The following is a 21541-nucleotide window of genomic DNA, read 5'->3' on the forward strand; positions in this document are numbered from 1 at the left end:
GCCTCGCAAGCAGGCAGTCACGCGTGCCAGTTATTTCCCGATAAAGCTGGGGGCAAAGAGGAAACAGAGAAGGCTGCAGAGGACAGCGGTGGTGACAGGCGCGCGCCCCGCAGGACAGACACACGAGGCTGCCTGGGGTCCTCGGCTGGGAATGAAGCTGGAGCTACTCCCCTGAGCCCTCCAAGGAGCCCACCCGGCAGCCACTTTGATTTCAGCCTTTCAGCTTCCAGAACTGTGAGAGAGTAATGTGAGCAGATACATTTCTGCTGTGTTAAGGCCCTGTCGGTGGGGCTTTGTAGGGTAAGGAAAAAGTATCAGGCTTTTCTGCCCTCCCGCCATTAGGATGGATGAAGGAACCCCGTGGTCCCAGGTGCATGCCTGGTGGCGGGCACCTGGAGTAGGGTGTGGGCATGTGTAGATGGGATTCACCTGGGCTGAGATGGGGCTTTTAGGGGCAGCGTCACGGGACACCAGCAGAAGCCGAGAGAAGAAGAGAAGCCGAGAGAAAAGCTGCAGCAGAAGCGGAGAGAGAGAGAGAGAGAGAAGGCCAGAGAGCCCACATAGAGTGAGGATTTGCTGGGGGCTGGGAGGACTGTCAGCCTCCCGGCCCCCCAGCACCCCTGCCTGCCGTATGCCTGGTGAACCCCAATACAAGCCTGAAAACCCGCCAAGGGCTCTAGGACTCTGACTCCTCCTTTACCCGGTCTGCTGGATCAGAAAACCTGCTCCGTGTCCTGTCCTGACCCTACAGGCTTCCTTATGGCAGCTGCAAAAATCAAGCTTTCATGCTGGAGAACGGGCACGTCTGCTTCATGTCCTGGCACGGTGGCGGCGCACCAGTGACTTGGAGGCTAGGACGCCTGCTGGCTCTTTGTGGGTACGTGAAGCGGTTAGGCTTGCATCCGCCTTCCCACCACCAGCCTCGACAGTAGCCACCTGTGGCCGATGCAAAAAGCTCTTGGGAGTGTGGGCATGGGGCCCGCACACCTGCAAGTATGACACGTGGGTCCAGAGAGCACAGGGCGCGTGCGTATGTGAATGTAGACACCTGGGCCGGGGGGCCTGTGATAATAGGGCGTCATCACTCAGATGGAGAAGAGAACGCCAGAGAAATGCTGAGAGAGAAAGCTGTCCTGTCCCCTGATACAGCATTATCAGGGGATAACAGGCTTGTAAAATCCACTGAAGGCTCCAAAATTATCTTTTTGTCTGCGAGAACCGACAATGACCCTACACCTGGCCTGGGATGGTTGCAAAACACTACACCATCCTGCTCCCTTCATTTACTGAAGTCGCATGTCTACGCAACTGTCCAATCATTGGCTCCTTCCACTGTGTGGGCACTCTGTCCAGGGCAGGTGTGCAATCAGCATTTATTAAAAGCCTGGGAAGTCACTGAGCACTTCCGAGCCTCAGTTTCCCTATTTGTAAAAGACAGCTGGGGCCTGCCTTGTGGGTGGCTGTGAGTTAAGTGTGAGTTAATGCTCTCTGCATAGAGTATGTGCGTGGCATGTGGACGAGCTGGTCTGAGGACTTTCCTCATCCTTCTGGAACAGGCTCAGAAAAGCTTAGAGCTCTGGACCTATGTCCCTGCTTGAAACCCCCGTACCACACGCAGCCAGCTTGGGTGACTTGTTTTGACAAGTCCAGGTAACAATTTGTCATTAAGAGCGGGAGTGGAAGTTTGACCCCCACCCTTCCCAGAGAAGTTTCCATGGTTTCATCACTAAACAGCCCCAAAGATAACAGAAAGAACCTTCCCTGAAATTGCCATTAGGGCCATGCTTGTCACCCTGGGAAAAGCTAATGGACAGAAACATATTGATGTGTTAACAGTTTCACCCCCCTAAGAAAACCTTTTAGCTGGCGAGGTTCGTTCACCTTAATTGAAAATTATCCAGTGGATACATCTCTTTCCATCAGTCTGCGGGCGCACACAGAGCTTTTCTTTTTAAAGGAAATTAAATTAAAAAACTCAGCCTTCTTCAAATAAATCCTTTGTTTGCTTTATTAAGTGGAAAAGCCTGCTGGCTATTAGTTGTCAATTAAATGGAGGTGCTAATTAAAGCTGCCCTGTCCAAGCACTCCTAAGGGTTAATCTGCCTCTTGGGACCCCATTGTTGAGATGACCCTGACCGCTTGGTCCTCCCTGGGACACAAGGAGAGTTTGCTGTGTAAATACTGCTTGGCTCTTTGTAGGGGCAGGAAGGACACAGGGCAGGTTTTCTGATCCAGCAGACGGGGTAAAGGAGGAGAAAGTCCTGGAGTCCTCAGTGGCTTTTGCCGGCTGTTATTGGGATTTACCAGGCACACGACAGGCAGGGGTGTTGGGGGGCCGGGAGCCTGGCAGGCCTCCCAGCCCCCAGCAAGTCTTTCCTCTTTCTGGGCTCTCCGGTGATTTCTGCTGCTCTCGTGGTTCTTCATGCTTCTCTGCTTCTACTCGTCTTCTGCTGCCGCTGCCATCCCCGTGACGCCGCCCTTAAAAGTCCAGTCTCAGCCCAGGTGTACCCACTCCAGGTGCCCGCCATCAGGCATGCATTCAGGATCACAGGGTTCCCTCGTCTATCCTAATGGCGGGAGGGCAGAAAAGCCTGATACCTTTTACCTACCCTACACTCATTTTTTTTTTTTTCCCAAATAATGAGCCACATTCTTTAGATGATTTAAACTCGGGGTACAATCCACAGGTCAAATCCTTTTCTTGTTTTATATGATCTATCAGCTAAGAACGGTTTTATCCTTTTAAATGCTTGAAAATGAAAGAATATTTCATCACGCATGAAAATTACATTGACTTATTGTTTGTGCTCCCCCCACCTCCCATTTAAAGAAGCAATGATAGACATCCTTGGGGGGTTGGATCAGCAGGGATGGGTACAGGGCAGGATCTCTATGATCTGAGCAGATGGGTGAAGGAGAGAGTCCTGGAGCCATTGGTGGCTTTTCAGGCTTTTATTGGGATTTACCAGGTACACGGCTAGCAAGGGGTGCCAGGGGGCTGGGAGGTTGGCAGGCTTCCCAGCCCCCAGCAAGTCTTCACTCTTTCTGGGCTCTCTGGCGTTCTCCGATTCTCTGCTTTCTGCTCTCTGCTCTACTGGCGTCCCTGTGACGCCGCCCTTAAAAGCCCAGTCTCAGCCCAGGTGAATCCCATCTACCTAGGCCCACACCCTACTCCAGGTGCCGCCATCAGGCATGCATTCAGGACCACAAGGATCCATCATCAGTCCTGATGGCGGGAGGGCAGAAAAGCCTGAAAATCACTTACCCTACAGGGGTAAAGCAGGATCTTTGATACCACAAGGGCACCTGTCTTCTCCCAGGGAGTGGCTTGTGGTCTTGTGAGAAGAGCCCTTTAGAGATTGAAGCCAACATGCTGGGATCAGCTTCTGCCCCCCTTTCAGGAATGTGTTAGTGCCCAGGGTCTCTGATCATCTAGCCTCATCCTGAAGGCGGGGTGTGCTGGAATCTCCTTCCACCCCCCACCCCAGGGCACAGGAAAAGGGGAACAGGAAACGGGTGTCGAGCATGTTCGGAATCTACTACTTGGAATCAGATTCTAGTTATGTTCCTTGCTAGCTGTCTGCCTTGGACAAGTGTAAAGTCTCTGGAAACCTCAGTTGAGAATGGGGTGCTGAAATCAGCGGCTGGAATGGTGTGGAAGAGCAGGTGGTCTATGTATCTGTGTCCAGCTCATGGTCTGCAAGTGGAGCTGATGACAGCGTGGGTGTCCTTGGAGGGACAGCAAAGGGCTTTTCCATCAATATGTCCTTGGGCAGGAGGCATTGTGGGTCTCTTATGAGAATCGTTGCTGCCCTTCCCTGGAGACCTGTGCTTCCATAAACACACACACAGGTTCTAGTCTCAAAGAACTTCCTCTTTGAAGTTCCAGTGTGATTGGAGTGCAGCTTCCATGAAACCAAGGGGGCTGACTGGCCTGTGGAGTAAGTGTGTGTGTAACTTTTTAAGAAACTATCACACTGTCTCCAAAGTGGCTCTAACATTTTACATAATAAAGAGATAAATGAGATTTTTTAAAAAGATTTATTTATTTATACAAGAACCAGGGTACAGGCAAGCTGTGTGGGAGGGTGAGAGAATTCACCAGAGATAGAGCGGGGAACAGAACAGGCAGACTGACAAAATACACTGCTAAGGGGAGCAGCGGGTGCACAGGAGAGGTCTGCTGTGCTATGTGGTACCCTCATCGGCCAGCGGGGATCGAACTGGTGCTGCAGAGGCTGCGGACGGCTTCACAGCCCGGCGTTCAACCACCTGCGCCACCAGGGGAGGCCCAATAAATGAGATTTTTGCCAATAAATGAGGATATCAGTTTTCTATACTCTCTCCAATAGTTTTTAATTATGGCCTTTTCGAGGGGATGTGATTTTAATTTGCATTTTTCTAATGATTATTGATGTTGAACATTTTTCATATTCTTATTTGCCGCCCCATATCCACTTTGGCAAGTTACAGCTCTTAAATTACCATTGTTATATTTTACTCCATATAGTTGAATTTCAAGATCTCTTCATATATTCTGGAAATGAATCTCTTATCAAATATGTTTTGCAAATATTTTCTCCCAGTCTGTGTCTTGTTCTTTCATTTTCTTACCAGTGTCTTTTTTTTAGAAGTCTCTATTTATTTGAAAATAAAAAATTTATGTGTGGTAAAATACACATAACATAAAATTGACTATCTTAAACATCTTTAGGTGTAGAGTTCAATAGTTTTAAGTACATTTAAGTTGCTGTACAACTGATCTCTAGAATCTTATCAGTATCTTTTGAAGTTGAAAAGCTTTTAATTTTGATGATGTGTGATTTATCATTTGTTTATTTTCATCTTTGTTTATTAAAGATGACTCTGAAGAACTCAGGCCGTCACGGTGATAGTGCTGAGACTTAACCCTTAGGCAACCAGGGAGGCCCCTCTTTATTTTTTGTAACTATTCAAACATATATGGAATATATAAAGACTCTTTTACAACTTGCTCTTTAAGATGAACTATATTTTTAATAAATATAACATGTTAAGTAATATATACAATATATATTATACATTTACTTATAGATGTATATTATATACTTAATAATATAGTTCTAACTATTTCCGTATGTCAGGAACTCTAGATTTTGTGGGTCTTCTGAAGCCTTTAGAACTTTCTCACATTGTTTAACTCTCACTCCCTTGCTGCTTCCTATACAAATATTACTAAAACTCACGAAAAATGAGTGCACTTTTACCAATGAGAAAACTGAGACTCAGTGGAGTGCAGCGACTCTCCAGGCTGTGCTACCCCAATACTGCCATGACTGGGAAGGGGGGGCGCACTGGGAGACCACATCCCACCTCATAGCCAGTCTTGGGACGGGGGCCCTAGGAGCTAGGGTTAACGAGGCAGCTAGAAAGAGGTGAGGAGGGCCTGAGGCTTTTATTTTTATAGATTCTTCAGAATTTTCTCTATAGACAATCATTCAGTGTTCAAATAAAGCCAAATTTATTATGTCCTCTCTATTAACAGAATTCTTTCCAGTTTTTCTTTCTTTCCAACTTTTATGCATATTTATTTTTTCTTGCCTTATTGCAATGGCTATAACCAAAGCAATAATAAAATTGAGACAATAGACACTTTGTTCTACCTCCTAGGGAAAGCATCCCATCATTTTTATTAAGTACAGTGTCAGCTATGTGGTGTTAACAGGTGTGTTTTATCAGGTTGAAGAAGTTCCTTTTAGTTTGCTGAGAGTTTTTATCAGGAGGAGGTGTTAAAATTTTCAAAAAACTTTTTTTCCATCTATTAAGAAAGGCATATGGTTCCCCTATTTTAGTCATTGACTAAAAAAGACTGTTAATATGCTAAATTACGTCAGTTCCTTTTCAAATGTTAATCTAACCTTGCATTTCTGGCATCAGCCTCACTTGGTAATGACATATTATCCTTGGAATAGATTGCTGAATTTGATTTGCTAATTTATGAAATATTTTTGCATCTATATTCTTGAGAAATATTGATTTGTGGTTTTCTTGTGTTAATGTCATTATCCTCTTTGGCATCAGTGTAGTGCTGGCTTCATAAACTGAGCTCCTCCCCCCTCCTCCGCCTGCTCTCCCACCCCTTTCTCTACCTCTCCTCTACCCCTCCTTCTCTCTCTCTCTCTCTATATATATATATATATATATATGTGTGTGTGTGTGTGTGTGTGTGTGTAAAATTTCAATTCTTGCATGCATGTGTATGTGTATGCATTATTTCATCATTAATGTTTGGTATAATTCAACAGTGCTCATCTGTTCCAAGAGATTTCTTTGTGGAAAGATTTTTAACTACTAATTTAATATATTTAATAGGTATGGGACTATTCAGTTTATCTATTTGTTTTGGGGTGAGCTTTAATATTTTCATTTTTTACATTGGTAATATGTGACCTAAGAACTATTATTGGCTAGAAATTTTGGGGCTTTTATTGGTATTTACAAAAAAGCAGTTGTTGGCTTCATTGATTTTTGAAATATTTTTCTCATTTTTGTTTCATTGATTGTTGATTTTATCTATATTGTGTAATTTTTCTTATTTTGGGTTTGACACTTTCACCTTTTTATAGTTTATTAAAGTGGAAGTTAAGGTCTTTGATCTTAAATGGTATTTCACACACTCTAGATTGTATAACTTCCCTATAGAATTTTATATTATAAATTTTCCTGTCAGCTTTATTTTAGCCATATCATAAATTTATGTATTTTGTATTTTCATTCAATCCAAACTATTTTTTTAATTTTATTTTTATATTCCCCATACAATTGCAACCCCCTTATTTTGACCCCAATCCCTCCTTTCCCTGCCCCCAGTCCATACTATTTTCTAATTTCCATTGTTATCTCTTCTTTGATCAATGGGTTATTTAGAACTGTGTTATTTAACTTCCAAGTTTTGGGGAAATTGTCCAGATAACTTTTTTTTTTTTAAAGGATTTATTTATTTATTTATACAAGCACTGAGTACAGTCAGAAGTGCGGGAGGCTAAGAGAAATCACCAGAGCCAGAGCAGGGAGCAGAACATGCAGACTGACAAAGTACACTGTTGAGGGGAACAGCAGGCGCGGCAGGAGAGGTCTGAGAGCCATATGGGACCCTTGCCGGTGGCCAGGGATCAAACCGGTGCTGCAGGTGCTGCAGAGGCTGCGGGCAGCTTCACAGCCCAGCGCTCAACCACTGCGCCACCAGGGAGGCCCTGTCCAGATATTTTTATGATATTCTGTTATTGATTTTTTAGTTTAATACTGTTGTGGATGGAGAATATGCTTTACATAATTTCAATTCTTGATAAGTGAGTGTGTTGAAGGAAGGTTGTTTTATACCCAAACATGTTGGGTATATGTTGGTAAATATTCCATGTGCACTTAAAAATACTATGTTCTGCTATTGTTAGGTAGCGTGATCTATAAATTATATTTAGTCAAGTTGGTTAATAATAGTATTGTTGATGCCTGCTGTAATTTATTGGTTATTGAGAGCATGCTGAAATCTCAATTGTGAGTTTGCCTATTTCGTCTTGTAGTTCTACCATTTATTGCAGCTTGTACATACAGTTCTGTTATTAGGTCCATATTATTTAACATTTTTGTCCTCTTGATAAATTGACCTCTTTGTCTTCATAAAATATCATTCTTTATCTCTGGTAATATTCCTTGCTCTGACATTTACTTTGTCAGAGATTAGTATCTCCATTGCAGCTTTATTTTGATTAGTGGTGGCTTGCTATATTATTTTATATTCTTTTACTTTTAATTTTTCAAATATTGGCTTAGAGGTTTTTTGTTCTCTTTGTACTTTAAAGACAATCCTACTTTGTCTTCTACCTTTTATAGTTTATGATGAGAAGTTTGTTGTACTATTGTCTTTTCTATGCATAATGTATGTTTTCTCTGTTTTTAAAATTTTGCTTTTATAACTGTTTTTGTTGTTGTTATATTGATTATTATTTGAGTTAATGTGCTTTCTTGCTTGGGGTTTGTTCAAGTACTTGGATATATGGATCTGTAGTGTTTATCAAAGTTTGAAAATTATGGCCATCCTGTATTTAAATATCTACCTGTCCTTGCTTCTGTGCTTCAATTGCATGTATGTTAGGTTGCTAGGTATTGTCTTACAGCTTAGTGAAGCATTGTCTATTTTTATGTTAATCTTTTTACCTCATACTGGTAAGTTTCTGCTGTTATATCTTCAGGTTTGCTAATGTTTTCTTCCACAGTGTCCAACTTGTCAATCCTGCAAGTATAAATTTTATCTCTGATATGTGTTTTTCATCTCTAGAAGTTTAATCTTTATTATAACTTACACTTTTCCATAGTTTTCCTCTGCCTTTGGACATATGGTATATATACTATTGTAGCTATTTTATTGTCCTCATTTTTTAAGTCTGTCATCTCTGTAATTTATGGATCTGCTGAGACTGAGTTTTCTTCTAGTTGCAGGTTTTATTTCCCCAGTTATTTTCATTTCCCATAATTCTTGATTGGATGCCACATTGCAAATATTGCATTGATTGCCAGATTTCACTGCAATTCTTCAATTTCTTTTGTTGGTTGTTGTCTTGGAACCCATTTATGTTACTTGAAATAAATTTGATTCTTTGAGATTGGCTTTTAACCTGTGTAAGGGTTGATCCAGAACAGCCTTTACTTTATGGTTAATTTGCCTCTACTATGGAGGCAATACCTACCCGAGAATTCTGCCAGTGCCCTGTGCCTCCACATTGAATTGAAGGAAATGTGAATTTAGCTCCAGATCTCTGACATGCCCTGCCTGCTCCTCTGTGCATGCTCTTTTCTGGCCTCGAGCAGTTTCCTCTTATATATGCACAGATCAATATTCGGCCAAAGATGTGCGGGAATTCCCCTTTTAGAGCTCTTCTGCTTATGCAGCTCCCTCCTTGTTAGCATCTTTCTATGCAAATCCCAGTCACCTTCACCTCCTTGGACTCCACACTCTGTTTCTTCCACTCAGTGAGACTGCCAGGCTGTGTTTGGTTACCCCTCTCTGGATTCTGGTCTGGAAACTCTCCAGAAAGTAAGCTTAAGAAATTATAAGACTCACTCCCTTTGGAAAGTGACTTTCTAGTTCTGCTTGTTGTCCAATGTCTGAAGCATTTGTGTGTGTGTGTGTGTGTGTGTGTGTGTGTATGCGTGTATGTTTGGTTTTCAGTCATCAGGTAGGAAGGTAAATTTTGTCTTGGGTGCTTCATCATAGTTAGAAGTAGGAGTCACACCTATTACTTTATTTGCATTTATCTATGTAACTACAGGCAAAAGACATCAATTTTTACTTATCTTACTATAACATTTTTAAAATGTCAAAACATTTTATAATGTCAATATTTTGTTAATGTCAAACTCACAGTTATTTTGTTTTTCTATTTCAGCAGTTCTTAACTTTGGGGGTTATGGATTCATTCAAGAATACATGGGCCCCTCCTCTGAAAAATGTACATGGTCATACATACACATTAGTATGCAAATTGAAAGGCACAAAATAATCGTTGAATCTCCCCCGAGGACCTTGTTGGAATATCGAGGCTTCAGATGAAAAACTCCTGCCTCATTCATATTGGTTTGCTTTATTACTTCAGTGATCAGAAAATTTATAATTTCTGTCCTGTGGTACCTCATGGGCATGTCGTGAAATATCACACTGGCAAGGTCAAAATGCTTTCAGAGGGTCATGGAAACATGGTGCATTTTTGGCGATGATTACTGCTGTTGTTACCATGATTATAATTTATAATAACCCTTAGGTGGTTTTTAGGTGGGGTGGTACATTCTTGTAAAGGTTTCGTTTTTCCTGTCTTTGCAGTAAAGGTATACATACATGCGTCAATATGCACACACATCTGCAGATCCAGACAGATAATTTTTTTAAAAAGGATTGATCATCGTATAACCATCTATTTGTTTTTTTTTTTGTTTTTCTTTTTTTTAATATTAAATTTTATTTTTATATCCCCCCATACAATTGCAAACGCCCCATTCTGACCCCAATCCTTCCCCTCCTGCCCCCCACCCCCAAAAAAGTGTCTCTGGTTCATAGTTTTTTGTTGATTTTGATTTTCACTTTCTTATATTCATTTTCCTGGTCCCTTATTTAAGTTTTCTAGATTCCTGCTATGAGTGAGACCATCCGGTATTTTTCTTTTTCTTTCTGGCTTATTTCGCTGAGCATGATCCTTTCCAGCGCCATCCATGTTGCTGCAAATTGCATGTGTTTATCTTTTTTGAATGCTGAGTAATATTCCATGGTATATATGTACCACATCTTCTTGATCCAGTCATCTATTTTTGGGCATTTGGGCTGTTTCCAAAGCTTAGCTATTGTAAACAGTGCTGCTATAAACATAGGGGTGCAGGTGCTCTTTGGAATTGATGTTTCTGTGTCCTTTGGGTAAATACCTAGGAGTGGAATTGCTGGATCATATGGAAGCTCTATGTTTAGTAGGTCCAGAAATCTCCACACAGCTCTCCATAGTGGTATAACCATCTATTTGTACCGACGGTATAGTTCTTGTCCTGTTTTCTCCTCTCAGCTTTGTGTCTCCTGGTTGAATAGTCATCGAACATGTTTATACCACTTTTGCATTGATTTACAAGTAAGCGTTGTGTAATGTGCTTTGTGAAATTCATTTTTCTGGACTATTAAAATCAATAAAGATGCAATTTATGGAATAATCTTTTTCAGGTATCTCTCTGAACTAGTGACATCACATTATTTGGTATTGGCTATGCATATTGTTAGACAGGCACTGACTTGCCCCGTCCAGCCTGGCCATGTGTGGCTTTCTGCCTTTCTCCTCCGTGGTGAGCAGGACAGATGCCTTGGCAGCCTCTGCCCCAGGGTACCATGTGCATTTCCACTATCTCCATTCCTCATGTGGGGCCATCTCCCGCTGACACCTGCATCCTTCCCCTTGCCATTTGTTGCTGTGCCCCTATCCTACCACCACCCCTTCCAAATTCTGCTCCTCATCCTCTTCGGGTAACTAAATCCTGCCCATCCCTTGGATTCAGCTTGGGGGCACACCTCCTTTAGGGAAGGCCTCCTGATCATCTGGACCCATGCTCCCTTTCCTTCCTGTAGGGTAAAGAAAATGTCAGGCTTTTCTGCCCTCCCGCCATCAGGATAGATGATGGACCCTTGCGGTCCTGAATGCATGCCTGATGGCGGCACCTGGAGTAAGGTGTGGGCATAGGTAGATGGGATTCACCTGGGCTGAGACTGTGCTTTCAAGGGTGGCATCACGGGGACGCCAGCAGAAGCCAAAGAGAAGCCAAGAGAGAAGCAAAGAAGCAGAAGCAGAAGCAGAGAAGGCCCGAGAGCCCAGAGAGAGTATGGATTTGCTGGGGGCTGGGAGGACTGCCAGCCTCCCGGCCCCCCAGCACCCCTGCCTGCCGTGTACCTGGTAATCCCAATAAAAGCCTGCAAAACCACTGAAGACTCTCACTCCTCCTTTACCCGGTCAGCTGGATCAGAAAATCTGCAGTGTCCAGTCCTGCCTTTACACTTCCCCACCCCAAAGTCTGGACCATGAATTCCTATTAGCTTCATCTAATTCTAATGTCAAAAGATTAAAATTTGATTATGGACGAAAGTGTCCATTCTTCAAAGGCAGGGTTGTGCTGTCTCATCTGAAAACACCTTTCCTCCAACCAGCAATGTGCTTGCTGATTCCTTCCCTCCTTGCCTGGTGACAGTTAAATTGCCCTTACCTTTCTTCCTGTGACCTTTGAATAACTGCGCAAAAGAAACCCAGAGCCAATCAGGAGCTCTTTAAACTCTATTGGTGATCAGTGGAAATCAATTCAGGTGTTTTGGAGGGCAATTTGGCAGGTTATATTAAGATTATAAAGTCATCACTGCAATTTGTCACCTGGATACCCATTGGGGGAATTGCATTCAAGTGAGTCCAAAATTCAAGGACAAGATTTTTCCTCTGATGTATTGTTTGTGCTTGGAAAAAAACTGGTGTGTGTGTGGGGAAGCCAAGTAAATGTCTATAAATATGTAAATATTTAAATGAACTACAAACTAGTCATGTAATAATCACCATTAGGTAGTTTTGAAGAATGGAGTAGCTCCTTTTATACTAACATAGTAATAAAAACACCAAAATATATTGATAGATTTAAAAAACATTTAGAAGCCATATGAGTAGGCTGTACCTTTTATAATTTAAAAACACAAAATCTGTGTATTTCTACGTACTTGTGTTTTGGAATCTTTATATTTCCTTCTAGTGAAACTGAATGGCACTTGGGAGAGAGGTTCTAGGCAAGTCATGAAAACGTGACCTTGGGTGCAGGCACAGTTCATTTCTTTTTCTTTCTTTTTTTTTTTTTAGGGACCAGGAAAAAGACTAATTAATCAAAGTAAAAATCAAAATCAACAAGCAACCATAAACCAGAGACAAACAGGGGAGGGGTGGGGGTGGGGGAGGGGGGACGGAAGGGGAGAGGAAGGACTAGGGTCAAAATAAGGGGGGGTGCAATTGTATGGGGAATATAACCAAAATGATAATGCATACAGTCAGGCACAGTTCATTTCTGAGGTCTCCTTAGGAAAGAGTCACTGCTGTGTTGGAGCAAATTACTATCTTTATCAGTACCAGGTGAAGATGGCAATTTGCATTTCGGGGCCATAGTTCAAGGAAAAAGAAACATGTGTCTCTCAGATGCTGTAGGGTAAGGTAAAAAGTATTGGGCTTTTCTGTCCTCCCGCCGTCAGGATAGATGATGGATCCTTGCGGTCCTGAATGCATGCCTGATGGCGGCACCTGGAGTAGGGTGTGGGCCTAGGTAGATGGGATTCACCTGGGCTGAGACTGGGCTTTTTAAGGGCGGCGTCACGGGGATGCCAGCAGAAGTGGAGAAGCAGGAGCAGAGCCACGAGAAGAGAGCGGAGAAGCAAGGCCACAAGAGAAGGCCAGAGAGCCCAGATAGAGCGAAGACTTGCTGGGGGCTGGGAGGCCTGCCAGCCTCCTGGCCCCCCAGCACCCCTGCCTGCCGTGTACCTGCTAAATCCCAATGAAAGCCTGAAAAGCCACCGAGGGCTCCAGGACTCTCTCCTCCTTTACCCCTTCCGCATAGAATCATAGAAAACCTGCACTGTGGCCCATCCTGCCATTCCAGATGCTCATGGCATGTCTGGCCCTCCGAACTGAGACCCAAATTTCCCATCAGCGGCATCTGAGTATTTAGAGCAGGATGGTGGATGTTGGGCATTTACCACCCTGGAAGTTACCCGTCATCATTCCCTTCATTGCACAGTGAAACATTCCTCCTAATACCCCCAGGACCCCCTAGGGGGCAGCACATGCCCTGGCTGAGGACCTCTGGGCAGGATCTGCACCAGCACCTCCTTCTCGCTCCTGCCCAGGCATCTGCTCCCTGAGTGCAGCGGCCATGGAGGGGAACTGCCTGCTCTATTAAGACTTTTCTTTTTCCTTTATTTTCTGAGCCTGTGTATTGAATTCACATGAGCTGTATGCTCAAGGATGTTACTCTACTCTTTCAGTTATCTATTTTCCCCCTAGTTTTGAAAAATAATTGACATACGTTATGGTGTGAGTTTTAGACATACAGCACGATGGCTTAATTTACATATATTGTAAAATGATTTATGATCTATGACTCATATATATTGTGAAATGATTGCCAAAGTAGATGCAGCTAATATCAGTATCCATCTTCTCATGTAGAGACAATAAAACTAAAATAAAAAGAAGAAATGAAAAAATTTGATTTGGGATGAGAACTCTTAGCTTTACTTTCTTAACCACTTTTCCTCTAGACCATACAGCAGTGTTAGCTGCAGTCATCATGTTGTATGTGACATTCTGGGTACTTACTTACCTTATAACTGGAGGCTTGTTGTGGCCCCTTGTGACCCAGCCTAGAAAGTCTGGAGTGTCGCCTATGCTAACTTACTTGTTAGAGCAAGACCCTCCAGAGTATAGACCCCCCAACCCTTAACAGAAGGAGTTTCAAAGCACAAAGGTGCTAACTGCCCATGTGTAGGGTAAAGAAAATGTCAGGCTTTTCTGCCCTCCCGCCATCAGGATAGATGATGGATCCTTGTCCTGAATGCATGCCTGATGGTGGGCACTTTGAATAGGGTGTGGGCATAGGTAGATGGGATTCACCTGGGCTAAGACTGTGCTTTTTAAGGGCGGCGTCAAGGGGACGCCAGCAGCAGCAGAAGCCAAAAGAGAAGCTGAGAGAGAAGCAAAGAAGCAGAAGCAGAGATCACCAGAGAGCCCAGATAGAGTGAGGATTGGCTGGGGGCTGGGAGGCCTGCCAGCCTCCCGGCCCCCCAGCACCCCTGCCTGCCATATGCCTGGTGCACCCCAATAAAAGACCTGCAAAAAGCCACTGAGGACTCTGACTCCTCCTTTACCCGGTCTGCATGGGATCAGAAAACCTGCACTGTGTCCTGTCCAGCCTTTACACCATATCTTAAAATTACCAAGCCTACTATGTGTAAAAGAAAGTTCTGGAAGGATACACTCTTTTACATTGAACCTAGGGATTTGGCTTCTTATTGACTAAATGGAGTAGAAAATTGGCTATTTCATCTGACTCAATCTAATAATAATACTATGGTTATCTCTGGTATAGAAGACTGGGAGGAGAGGCAGGAAGTAGCAGGAATTTCTCTTTACGTGTTTTTAGGTATTTTTGAGGATGATGATATAGCTACATGTTACTCATACGGTTATAAAAGAAGTGAAGTTGGCTCTTCATCCTAGATAGAGTCCTACAAAAGTGGAACAGGAGAGAGGTAAGGAGCTATGACCTGTACTCAGTGGCATAAAAATAAACACTATTCTGGAACCACAAACATCAGAAGATACCACCTTCTTACTTTGATGGAACAGCTGCTCTGAGTGTCTCCTGGAGGGTAAGAGGGTGCTATTCTGATGATCAGGAAGAAATGCCATGGCTGCTTGGAGACAATAGCAAGACATAGGGGTCAGAAGACCTGGCATCACTAGGCTGTTTGTGTTCTTTAGTTCTCAGAACTACCCTGGAGAGGAGTCATGAACTCTACTTCACCTGGGAAGGCTTCACGGAGGCAGGATTTAAGCTGTAACTTGTGAGCTGGGCTTCTCAGAACCTGGACATCATCCCCACTGCCTGGGGGGTTTGTTCAAAATGTGAATGAATAGCCAGGCTTACCTCAAACCTTCTGAAATGGAAGCAGGTGCATCTGTGTTTGAAATGGAGATGCAGGAGTTTCAAAGCATAAAGGTGCTAGTTGCCCATGTTTTAAAATTATCAAGCCTGCTATGTGTAAGAGCAAGTTCTGGAAGGATACAGACTCTTCCAGTATGTATCTGGTCTGGTCTCCCTCACTCTTAGACAGTGTTCCTTAGAAACTCACCTGGACTTTTTGGAAACACCAATTCCCAGGCTCCTGAGTTTAGATTCAGCGTTCTGAGGCAGAAATCTATGTATTAACTGAAAACTACAAGTCTGAGCACCCAGGGGGTGCTTTAGTTTATGCAAAACCTCATTGTAGAGAATAGTGACAGCTTAATCGTTAGCAGGGGAAGAGACTTCCTTAGGGGGCAACTTTTGTAAAGGTGGTAGTAGGAGAGTAGGTTGTCTTGTCTTGACTCTGCAGTGAGTCCTACAGAGGACACACTGGAGAAATACCCAGGAGGAAGGGAATCTACCTTTGGAGGCTAAGGCAGTACTGAGGTGAGAAGAAACACTTTCATTTTCTTTCTAGCCTAGGGCATGTGGTTACCATGCAAAAAGACAATAGAGCAGAAGAATCTGCTTTTTTTCCTAACTTCCTACTGCCTGGAATGCTGGTGTGATGGTTGGCGTTCGAGTAGCTATTTTGGGCCATACAGTAGCCTTAATGATGGAAGTTGAACAGTAAGATGGTGAATGTGTGAGACAGATGCTCTGGTTCATAGTATTTCCATTTACCTGGAGGACATTGATATCATGCAGACACTGATGGGAGTAAGCAACAGCTCCAGTGACAGACTAACATGATGAGTGTGTGTGTGTGTGTGTATGTACTTCAGTGAAGATCTGGCTTATTCTTTATCATGAGAATTGAACCTGCATTATGGATGCCTCCTGCCTCGCCTCCAGTTATTTAGCTAAATCTGGCCCTCACGTGTGTTTATCTTGGTCAGCAGTTTGTGTTAACATCCAGAAAAGTTCAGTTCAGCTCTTTGAAGCCAACAGTAAATTGAGACAGAGACGTTAAATCAGTTCCTCAGATGAGTCAAGAGCTGATCTTCCTGAATCTTCATGGACACGAACGTCTGTCCTTAGGGATCAGAGGTGGCAGCAGTGACAGCAGTAACAACAATCATGGCAACTCGTGCTTGTGGAACGTGCTCCCCCATTGGGGAAGTTTTATGTGTATCTTTCATTTCATCTTCTCCACAGTCTCATAAGTTGGACTTTGTATTATTGCCATTTTACAGGTGGGGAAATTGAGGTGCAAAGCTGCTATGTTGCTCAGCCAGCACAGAGCTGGCTCAAACCTGTCAGGCTCAAGCATCATGCCTGACTGCACCACAGTCTGACATTTCAGCATCTGGATGTCCACAGCATCCAGCATGATGCAGGCTGATCTGTCTCTGGGAGGGAGAGGGGTATGGCTAGCCGGAAGACATCTGCCCATTGAAATCTCCTTCCAAACAAAATAGGGCTTTTGACTCCATGTTCAAGTTTAGTAGGTGATTAAATGGGTTTTATTTTGCCAGTGGTTAATGAGGGTTGAATTAACCTATACAGTTATAGTATGTTCCTTTGATGCTCTGTCTCCCTTTGTAATAGAAGGCAAACAGCAGTGACAATTGCTTCATTATGTAAATGACCGAGGAAACAGGTTGCTGTGGGCAACGAGGGAGTTTGAGGAATTGGCTCTAGTCTCCCAGTGTTTCTGCCTCTGGCTTCCCTTCACAATGCCCTCCAGCATCATCTGCCCAGAGGTATCACCCTCTGTCTTTCCTTTACCTGATTTGCTCCTTTGTTATTGCTTGAGGGCTGGGGCCAGTCGATTTCCCCTCTCAAAGCGCCTTTGGGACTGTGCCTTTAAGTTCTCACAAACCTCTTAGGCAGTCTGGACACTGCCAGCTTCCCTGGGGCTTCCCAGCTGCCTTATTACCCAAGGCCAGTCTTTGATTTACTTCAATTTATAATCTCTTGTATCTACCTGCTTCTTCTGCCCTCTCTGGGGAGCATGGGGGTGCAGTGGGGTGGGGGAGCAGGGTTTAGCGTGTTGCAGGCTGTGTAGACATACCACACACATGGAATTCTGAAGGTGGTACTGGGGGTGGGGGATATTCCCATCTGCCCACTAGCCCTGCAGGTAGGGGCGTTTGCCAGCTTCTCTTAGGCTGAGCTTTAGGGTTTGGGTCCTGGGTTCAAGCTCAGGGAGGAGAGAGGTGACCTTGACCCACTTGGGATTTGATTAGACGATTCCTCTTGGCAACCCCACCAGTAAGTGGGCATGTATCACCCCACGTGGAGTGGAGGTGAATAAAGGAAAGTCAGATCTTTCGTGACCCATGGGGCTGTCATCCAGGGTGGTCTTTGTATGTCAGATTCTAGAAACATCTGTGTAAGGACAGGGGAAGAGACAAATCAAAATGTAAAAAGCCAAGAGTCAACCCCTTTTTCCTTCCTCCTTCCCTGCTCCCTCTCTCTTTCCAGAATGAATATAATTTGGGGAAGGCTATACAGTGATGGAGAGATAGAGTCACAGAATGCACATCTGCAGATAAACTAAGAGCAGGGATCACACCCCTGTTCACCGCACCCCCCCCCCCACCGGCTCATCAGTTGCTGACCACTAGCCCCACCAGCCCCAGCCCAGAATCCTGCACTGATCCTCACTGGCTCCTCTCACCCTGCCCACGCTTTAGGAAATAGCCCTTCATTAAAGGCTCTTTAACCCCCCACCTGAAGTGGCCTCTGAGTCCAGCAGACACCACTGGTGGCCAATTGGAACCCTGAAGTCCAACTCCAGATGTGCTCGCCTGGAGGGAGGTCCCCACCACCACCCCAGGTGTGATGCTTCACCGGGAAGACTCAGGTTTCAGCATAGAGCTGACTGGGCCTCCTCACAGAGAATGGCTACAAAGCACCTTCAGCCCAGGGAAAGTTGCAAGCAGGTGAGTCTGCAGGAAATGGAGCACGAGCTCCCAAGAGCCCCTCTGGTTGGGCCCCCAGCACATGCTCAGTTCCTCAGCAATGTGTTCTGACATCTGTGAGATGCTGCTAACGAGGAGGAGGCTCATTAGCATCTCAGTGTTGGCCCTTTTATGGGGACTCTTCATGGAGGCACCCCACCCTGGACCTGGCACAGGCCCAGAGTTCCTCCCAGAGGGAAAGCAGTTATTCAATCTAAATCATATTTGCACAAATAGTTTAAGCTCAGGGAGTCACTCTTCACACACAGGAAATGTTGGAACTCTCCCGAAGTTGAAATCTTGGATGCCAGCAAAGGGCCAACCTTGCAAGCAGCCTGTCAGAGAACCCGTCGTGCGCCTTCCAAGTTCATTCTTCCCTGCACAGCCCCTAACACTGCACCACCACTGTTTAAATGTTTATTCTCTGCAAGGCACTGCATCAGGAGAACATCAGCCATGGCGTTGACTGATGGAACATAAGGTAAATACCGTTCTATTGCCTTTCACACGTGAAAAACTTAGATTATCTTTTTAAAAAAAATTTATTTCTTTATGCATACAAGAGCTGGGGTACAGGCCAGAGGTGTCGGGGAGGGGTTTGAGAGGATTCACCAGAGACAGAGCGGGGAGCAGAACAGGCAGATCGACTGAAATATGCTACTGAGGGGAGCAGCGGGGAGACAGGAGAGGTCTGCTGCTCCATGTGGGTTGCTCCCCGGCCAGGGCTCGAACTCGTGCTGCAAAGGCTGTGGATAGCTTCATAAGTTGCGCCTTAATCCCTTGCGCCACCAAGGAGGCCCTTAAGATAGAGTATCTTGCTCAAGATGATATAGCAATTATGTGATAAGGCAGAATTAAATTTTTTTTTAAATTTATTTTCTTATATCTTTGTTCATTTTTGGACACTATTTGATTTCTCCCCTGAGCTGTATTCTCTGTAGTTCTCCTACTACCATAGCACCCGTGAGCCATCTGCACGGTCCCTTGTGCTCTTCCCTCCCCTGTTTTGATCCTTTTTCCTCCCCTCCCCTGATGGATGCTGTGGAGCTATGGTCAGCTTGCAAGTTTTGTCTTTTTCCTGACCCTTTGTCCAGCTTCCCTATATTCCTCCTATAAGTGATACCATTTGGTATTTTTTCTTTCTCCTTTTGACTTATTTTGCTTAGCATGATCCCTTCCAGCTCCATCCATGTTGCTGCAAATGGCATAAGATTATCTTTTTCATGACTGAGTAATATTCCATTATGTGTATAGACCACACCTACTTGATCCAGTCATATGTGTGGGAGTATTTAGGTTATTTCCATACCATGGCTGCCATAAATAGTGCTGTCATAAATATAGGGGTGAAGGTTTCCTCTCAAGGTAGTGTTTTTGTGTCATTTGGGTAACTTCCTAGGTGTGGAATCACGGGTTGAATCCAGGTTTACCTGACCCCAAAATCTACTGAAGGCTGGTGAGGCGGGGAAGGCCAGCAGGGGCTGGAGTGGGAGGGAGAGACCACATAGAGGTAGTTATTACCAGGGGGAGGCATGATGGGTGATTTCCAGTTTCTTCTTTGCATATTGCTGGTATCTAATTCTCCACCAGTAGACATATTTTTAATCAGAAAATTAAAATGTAATTTTATGCGAAGTTTTTGGTGAGTTTTCTTAAATAAGTCCAATTTGAAAGGTAGCTCAACCATCGGGATACAAGTCAGTGCCACTAAATTACTTGAAGCCAGTTTGTTCTCTTAAGCAGGTCAAACATGTTCCTGGCAATGCTGTTTACACAGAGTGTTTGCTTAGCAAAATCTTTTTCCCTAGCTAGGGCAAAGGTAAACTCCACCTTGGCCCCAGCTGAATTAGCTTAGAGGATAACACTCCTGATTAGTAATTATGGCAAGTCAAAGATCCATCTTTCAGGAATCCCCAAAACTCCCAAACTAGGCATGTACTTTAGATCTTTTTAAATAACTAAGATAAAAAAGAATGCAGCTTAATTCTGACTAACTTCAGTGAGTGAGGGCTCAGGGTTCTACAAATAGCATATTATTTTGTGGGAGTTCAAAAAATGAACCAAATGTAGAAAACCCAGGTGGACCCAAAGCAAACTTTCTTGTTTAAACAAAATTATTTTACTGAAGTAACGTTGGTTATAGCATTGTATGTGTCTTAAGGGTATAGATTCCAACTCTTCAAATTCATGTTATCACCCCACATCATCCCCACCATGGACTCTTGGTGTCCCTTCCCTCTTTGCTCTGCACCCCACCTTCCCTCTCTGGTATCCTTGGTTCCAGACAGATTTCTAGGGTTTGTTTTGGTTTAGTTTTTTTTTTTTTTGTTTGTTTGTTTCTTAGCTTTGTTTCTTTATTTTCCACATATGAGTGGAACCATCCGGTATTTGTTTTCCTCCTCCTGACTTACTTCACTTAGCACCACCCCCTTTAGTTTCCATCCATATTATCACAGATGGCAAGATTTCATCTTTTTTTAATAGCTGAGTGGTATTCCACTGTGTATCTGTATTACATGCTCTTAATCCACTCATCTCTCATCGGACACTTAAGTTGTTTCCATAACTTGGCTACTGTAAATAGTGCTGCAGTGAGCACAGGAGGGAGCTACTCCCTCAAGTGTTTTTGCATTCTCTGGGTAGATACCTAGGAGCGGAATTGCTGAATCAGATGGTTGATCTATTTTTAATATTTCGAGACACCTCCCTGCTGTCTTTCATAGGGCTGGACCCATCTACAGTCCTATCAGTGGAGCACCATGTTCCTTCTCCACATTTGCCAACACTTGTTGTTCAGGTCCTTTTTCTATGGCTCATTCTCAATGCTGTGCTTTTGATTTGCAGTTCCCTGATGGTTAGTAATGTGGACATTTTTTCACGTGCCTGTTGGCCACCCGTATGTCTTTCCAAAGCATACTTTCAATAGCATGAAATGGAGGGTCCCAGGAAAGCCTCACTCAGCACCCCAACATTGATTTACCCACACAAGGTTTCCTCAAACTGCTCAGAGGAATCAGAGGAAACTCTGGCCCTGCCAGCTGTGAGCACCAAGGGCCTGTGAGGGAAGCAGGTGAGCCCAATCCTGCTCTTTGAGCACCTGTCATGCACCTTTGGTTTGCAAACTGCTGCTGGTGTCCTCTGTCCAGAGGCCTCATGGTTCACCCAGGTGCCTGCCTTGGTGGAATCTTGCAGGTCCCCCCAACTGAGTGGTCTCCCAATCAGGGTCTGTGAGGTGACTGCCCACCCCATGCATTCCTAGGGTGCCAGAAGCAATAACCACACACTGAGGGGCTCAAGTCACAGAAATGCATTTTCACACAGTTCTG

The sequence above is a fragment of the Talpa europaea genome, assembly GCF_964194135.1.
Source record: "Talpa europaea genome assembly, chromosome: 9".
In the NCBI taxonomy this organism is placed as follows: domain Eukaryota; kingdom Metazoa; phylum Chordata; class Mammalia; order Eulipotyphla; family Talpidae; genus Talpa; species Talpa europaea.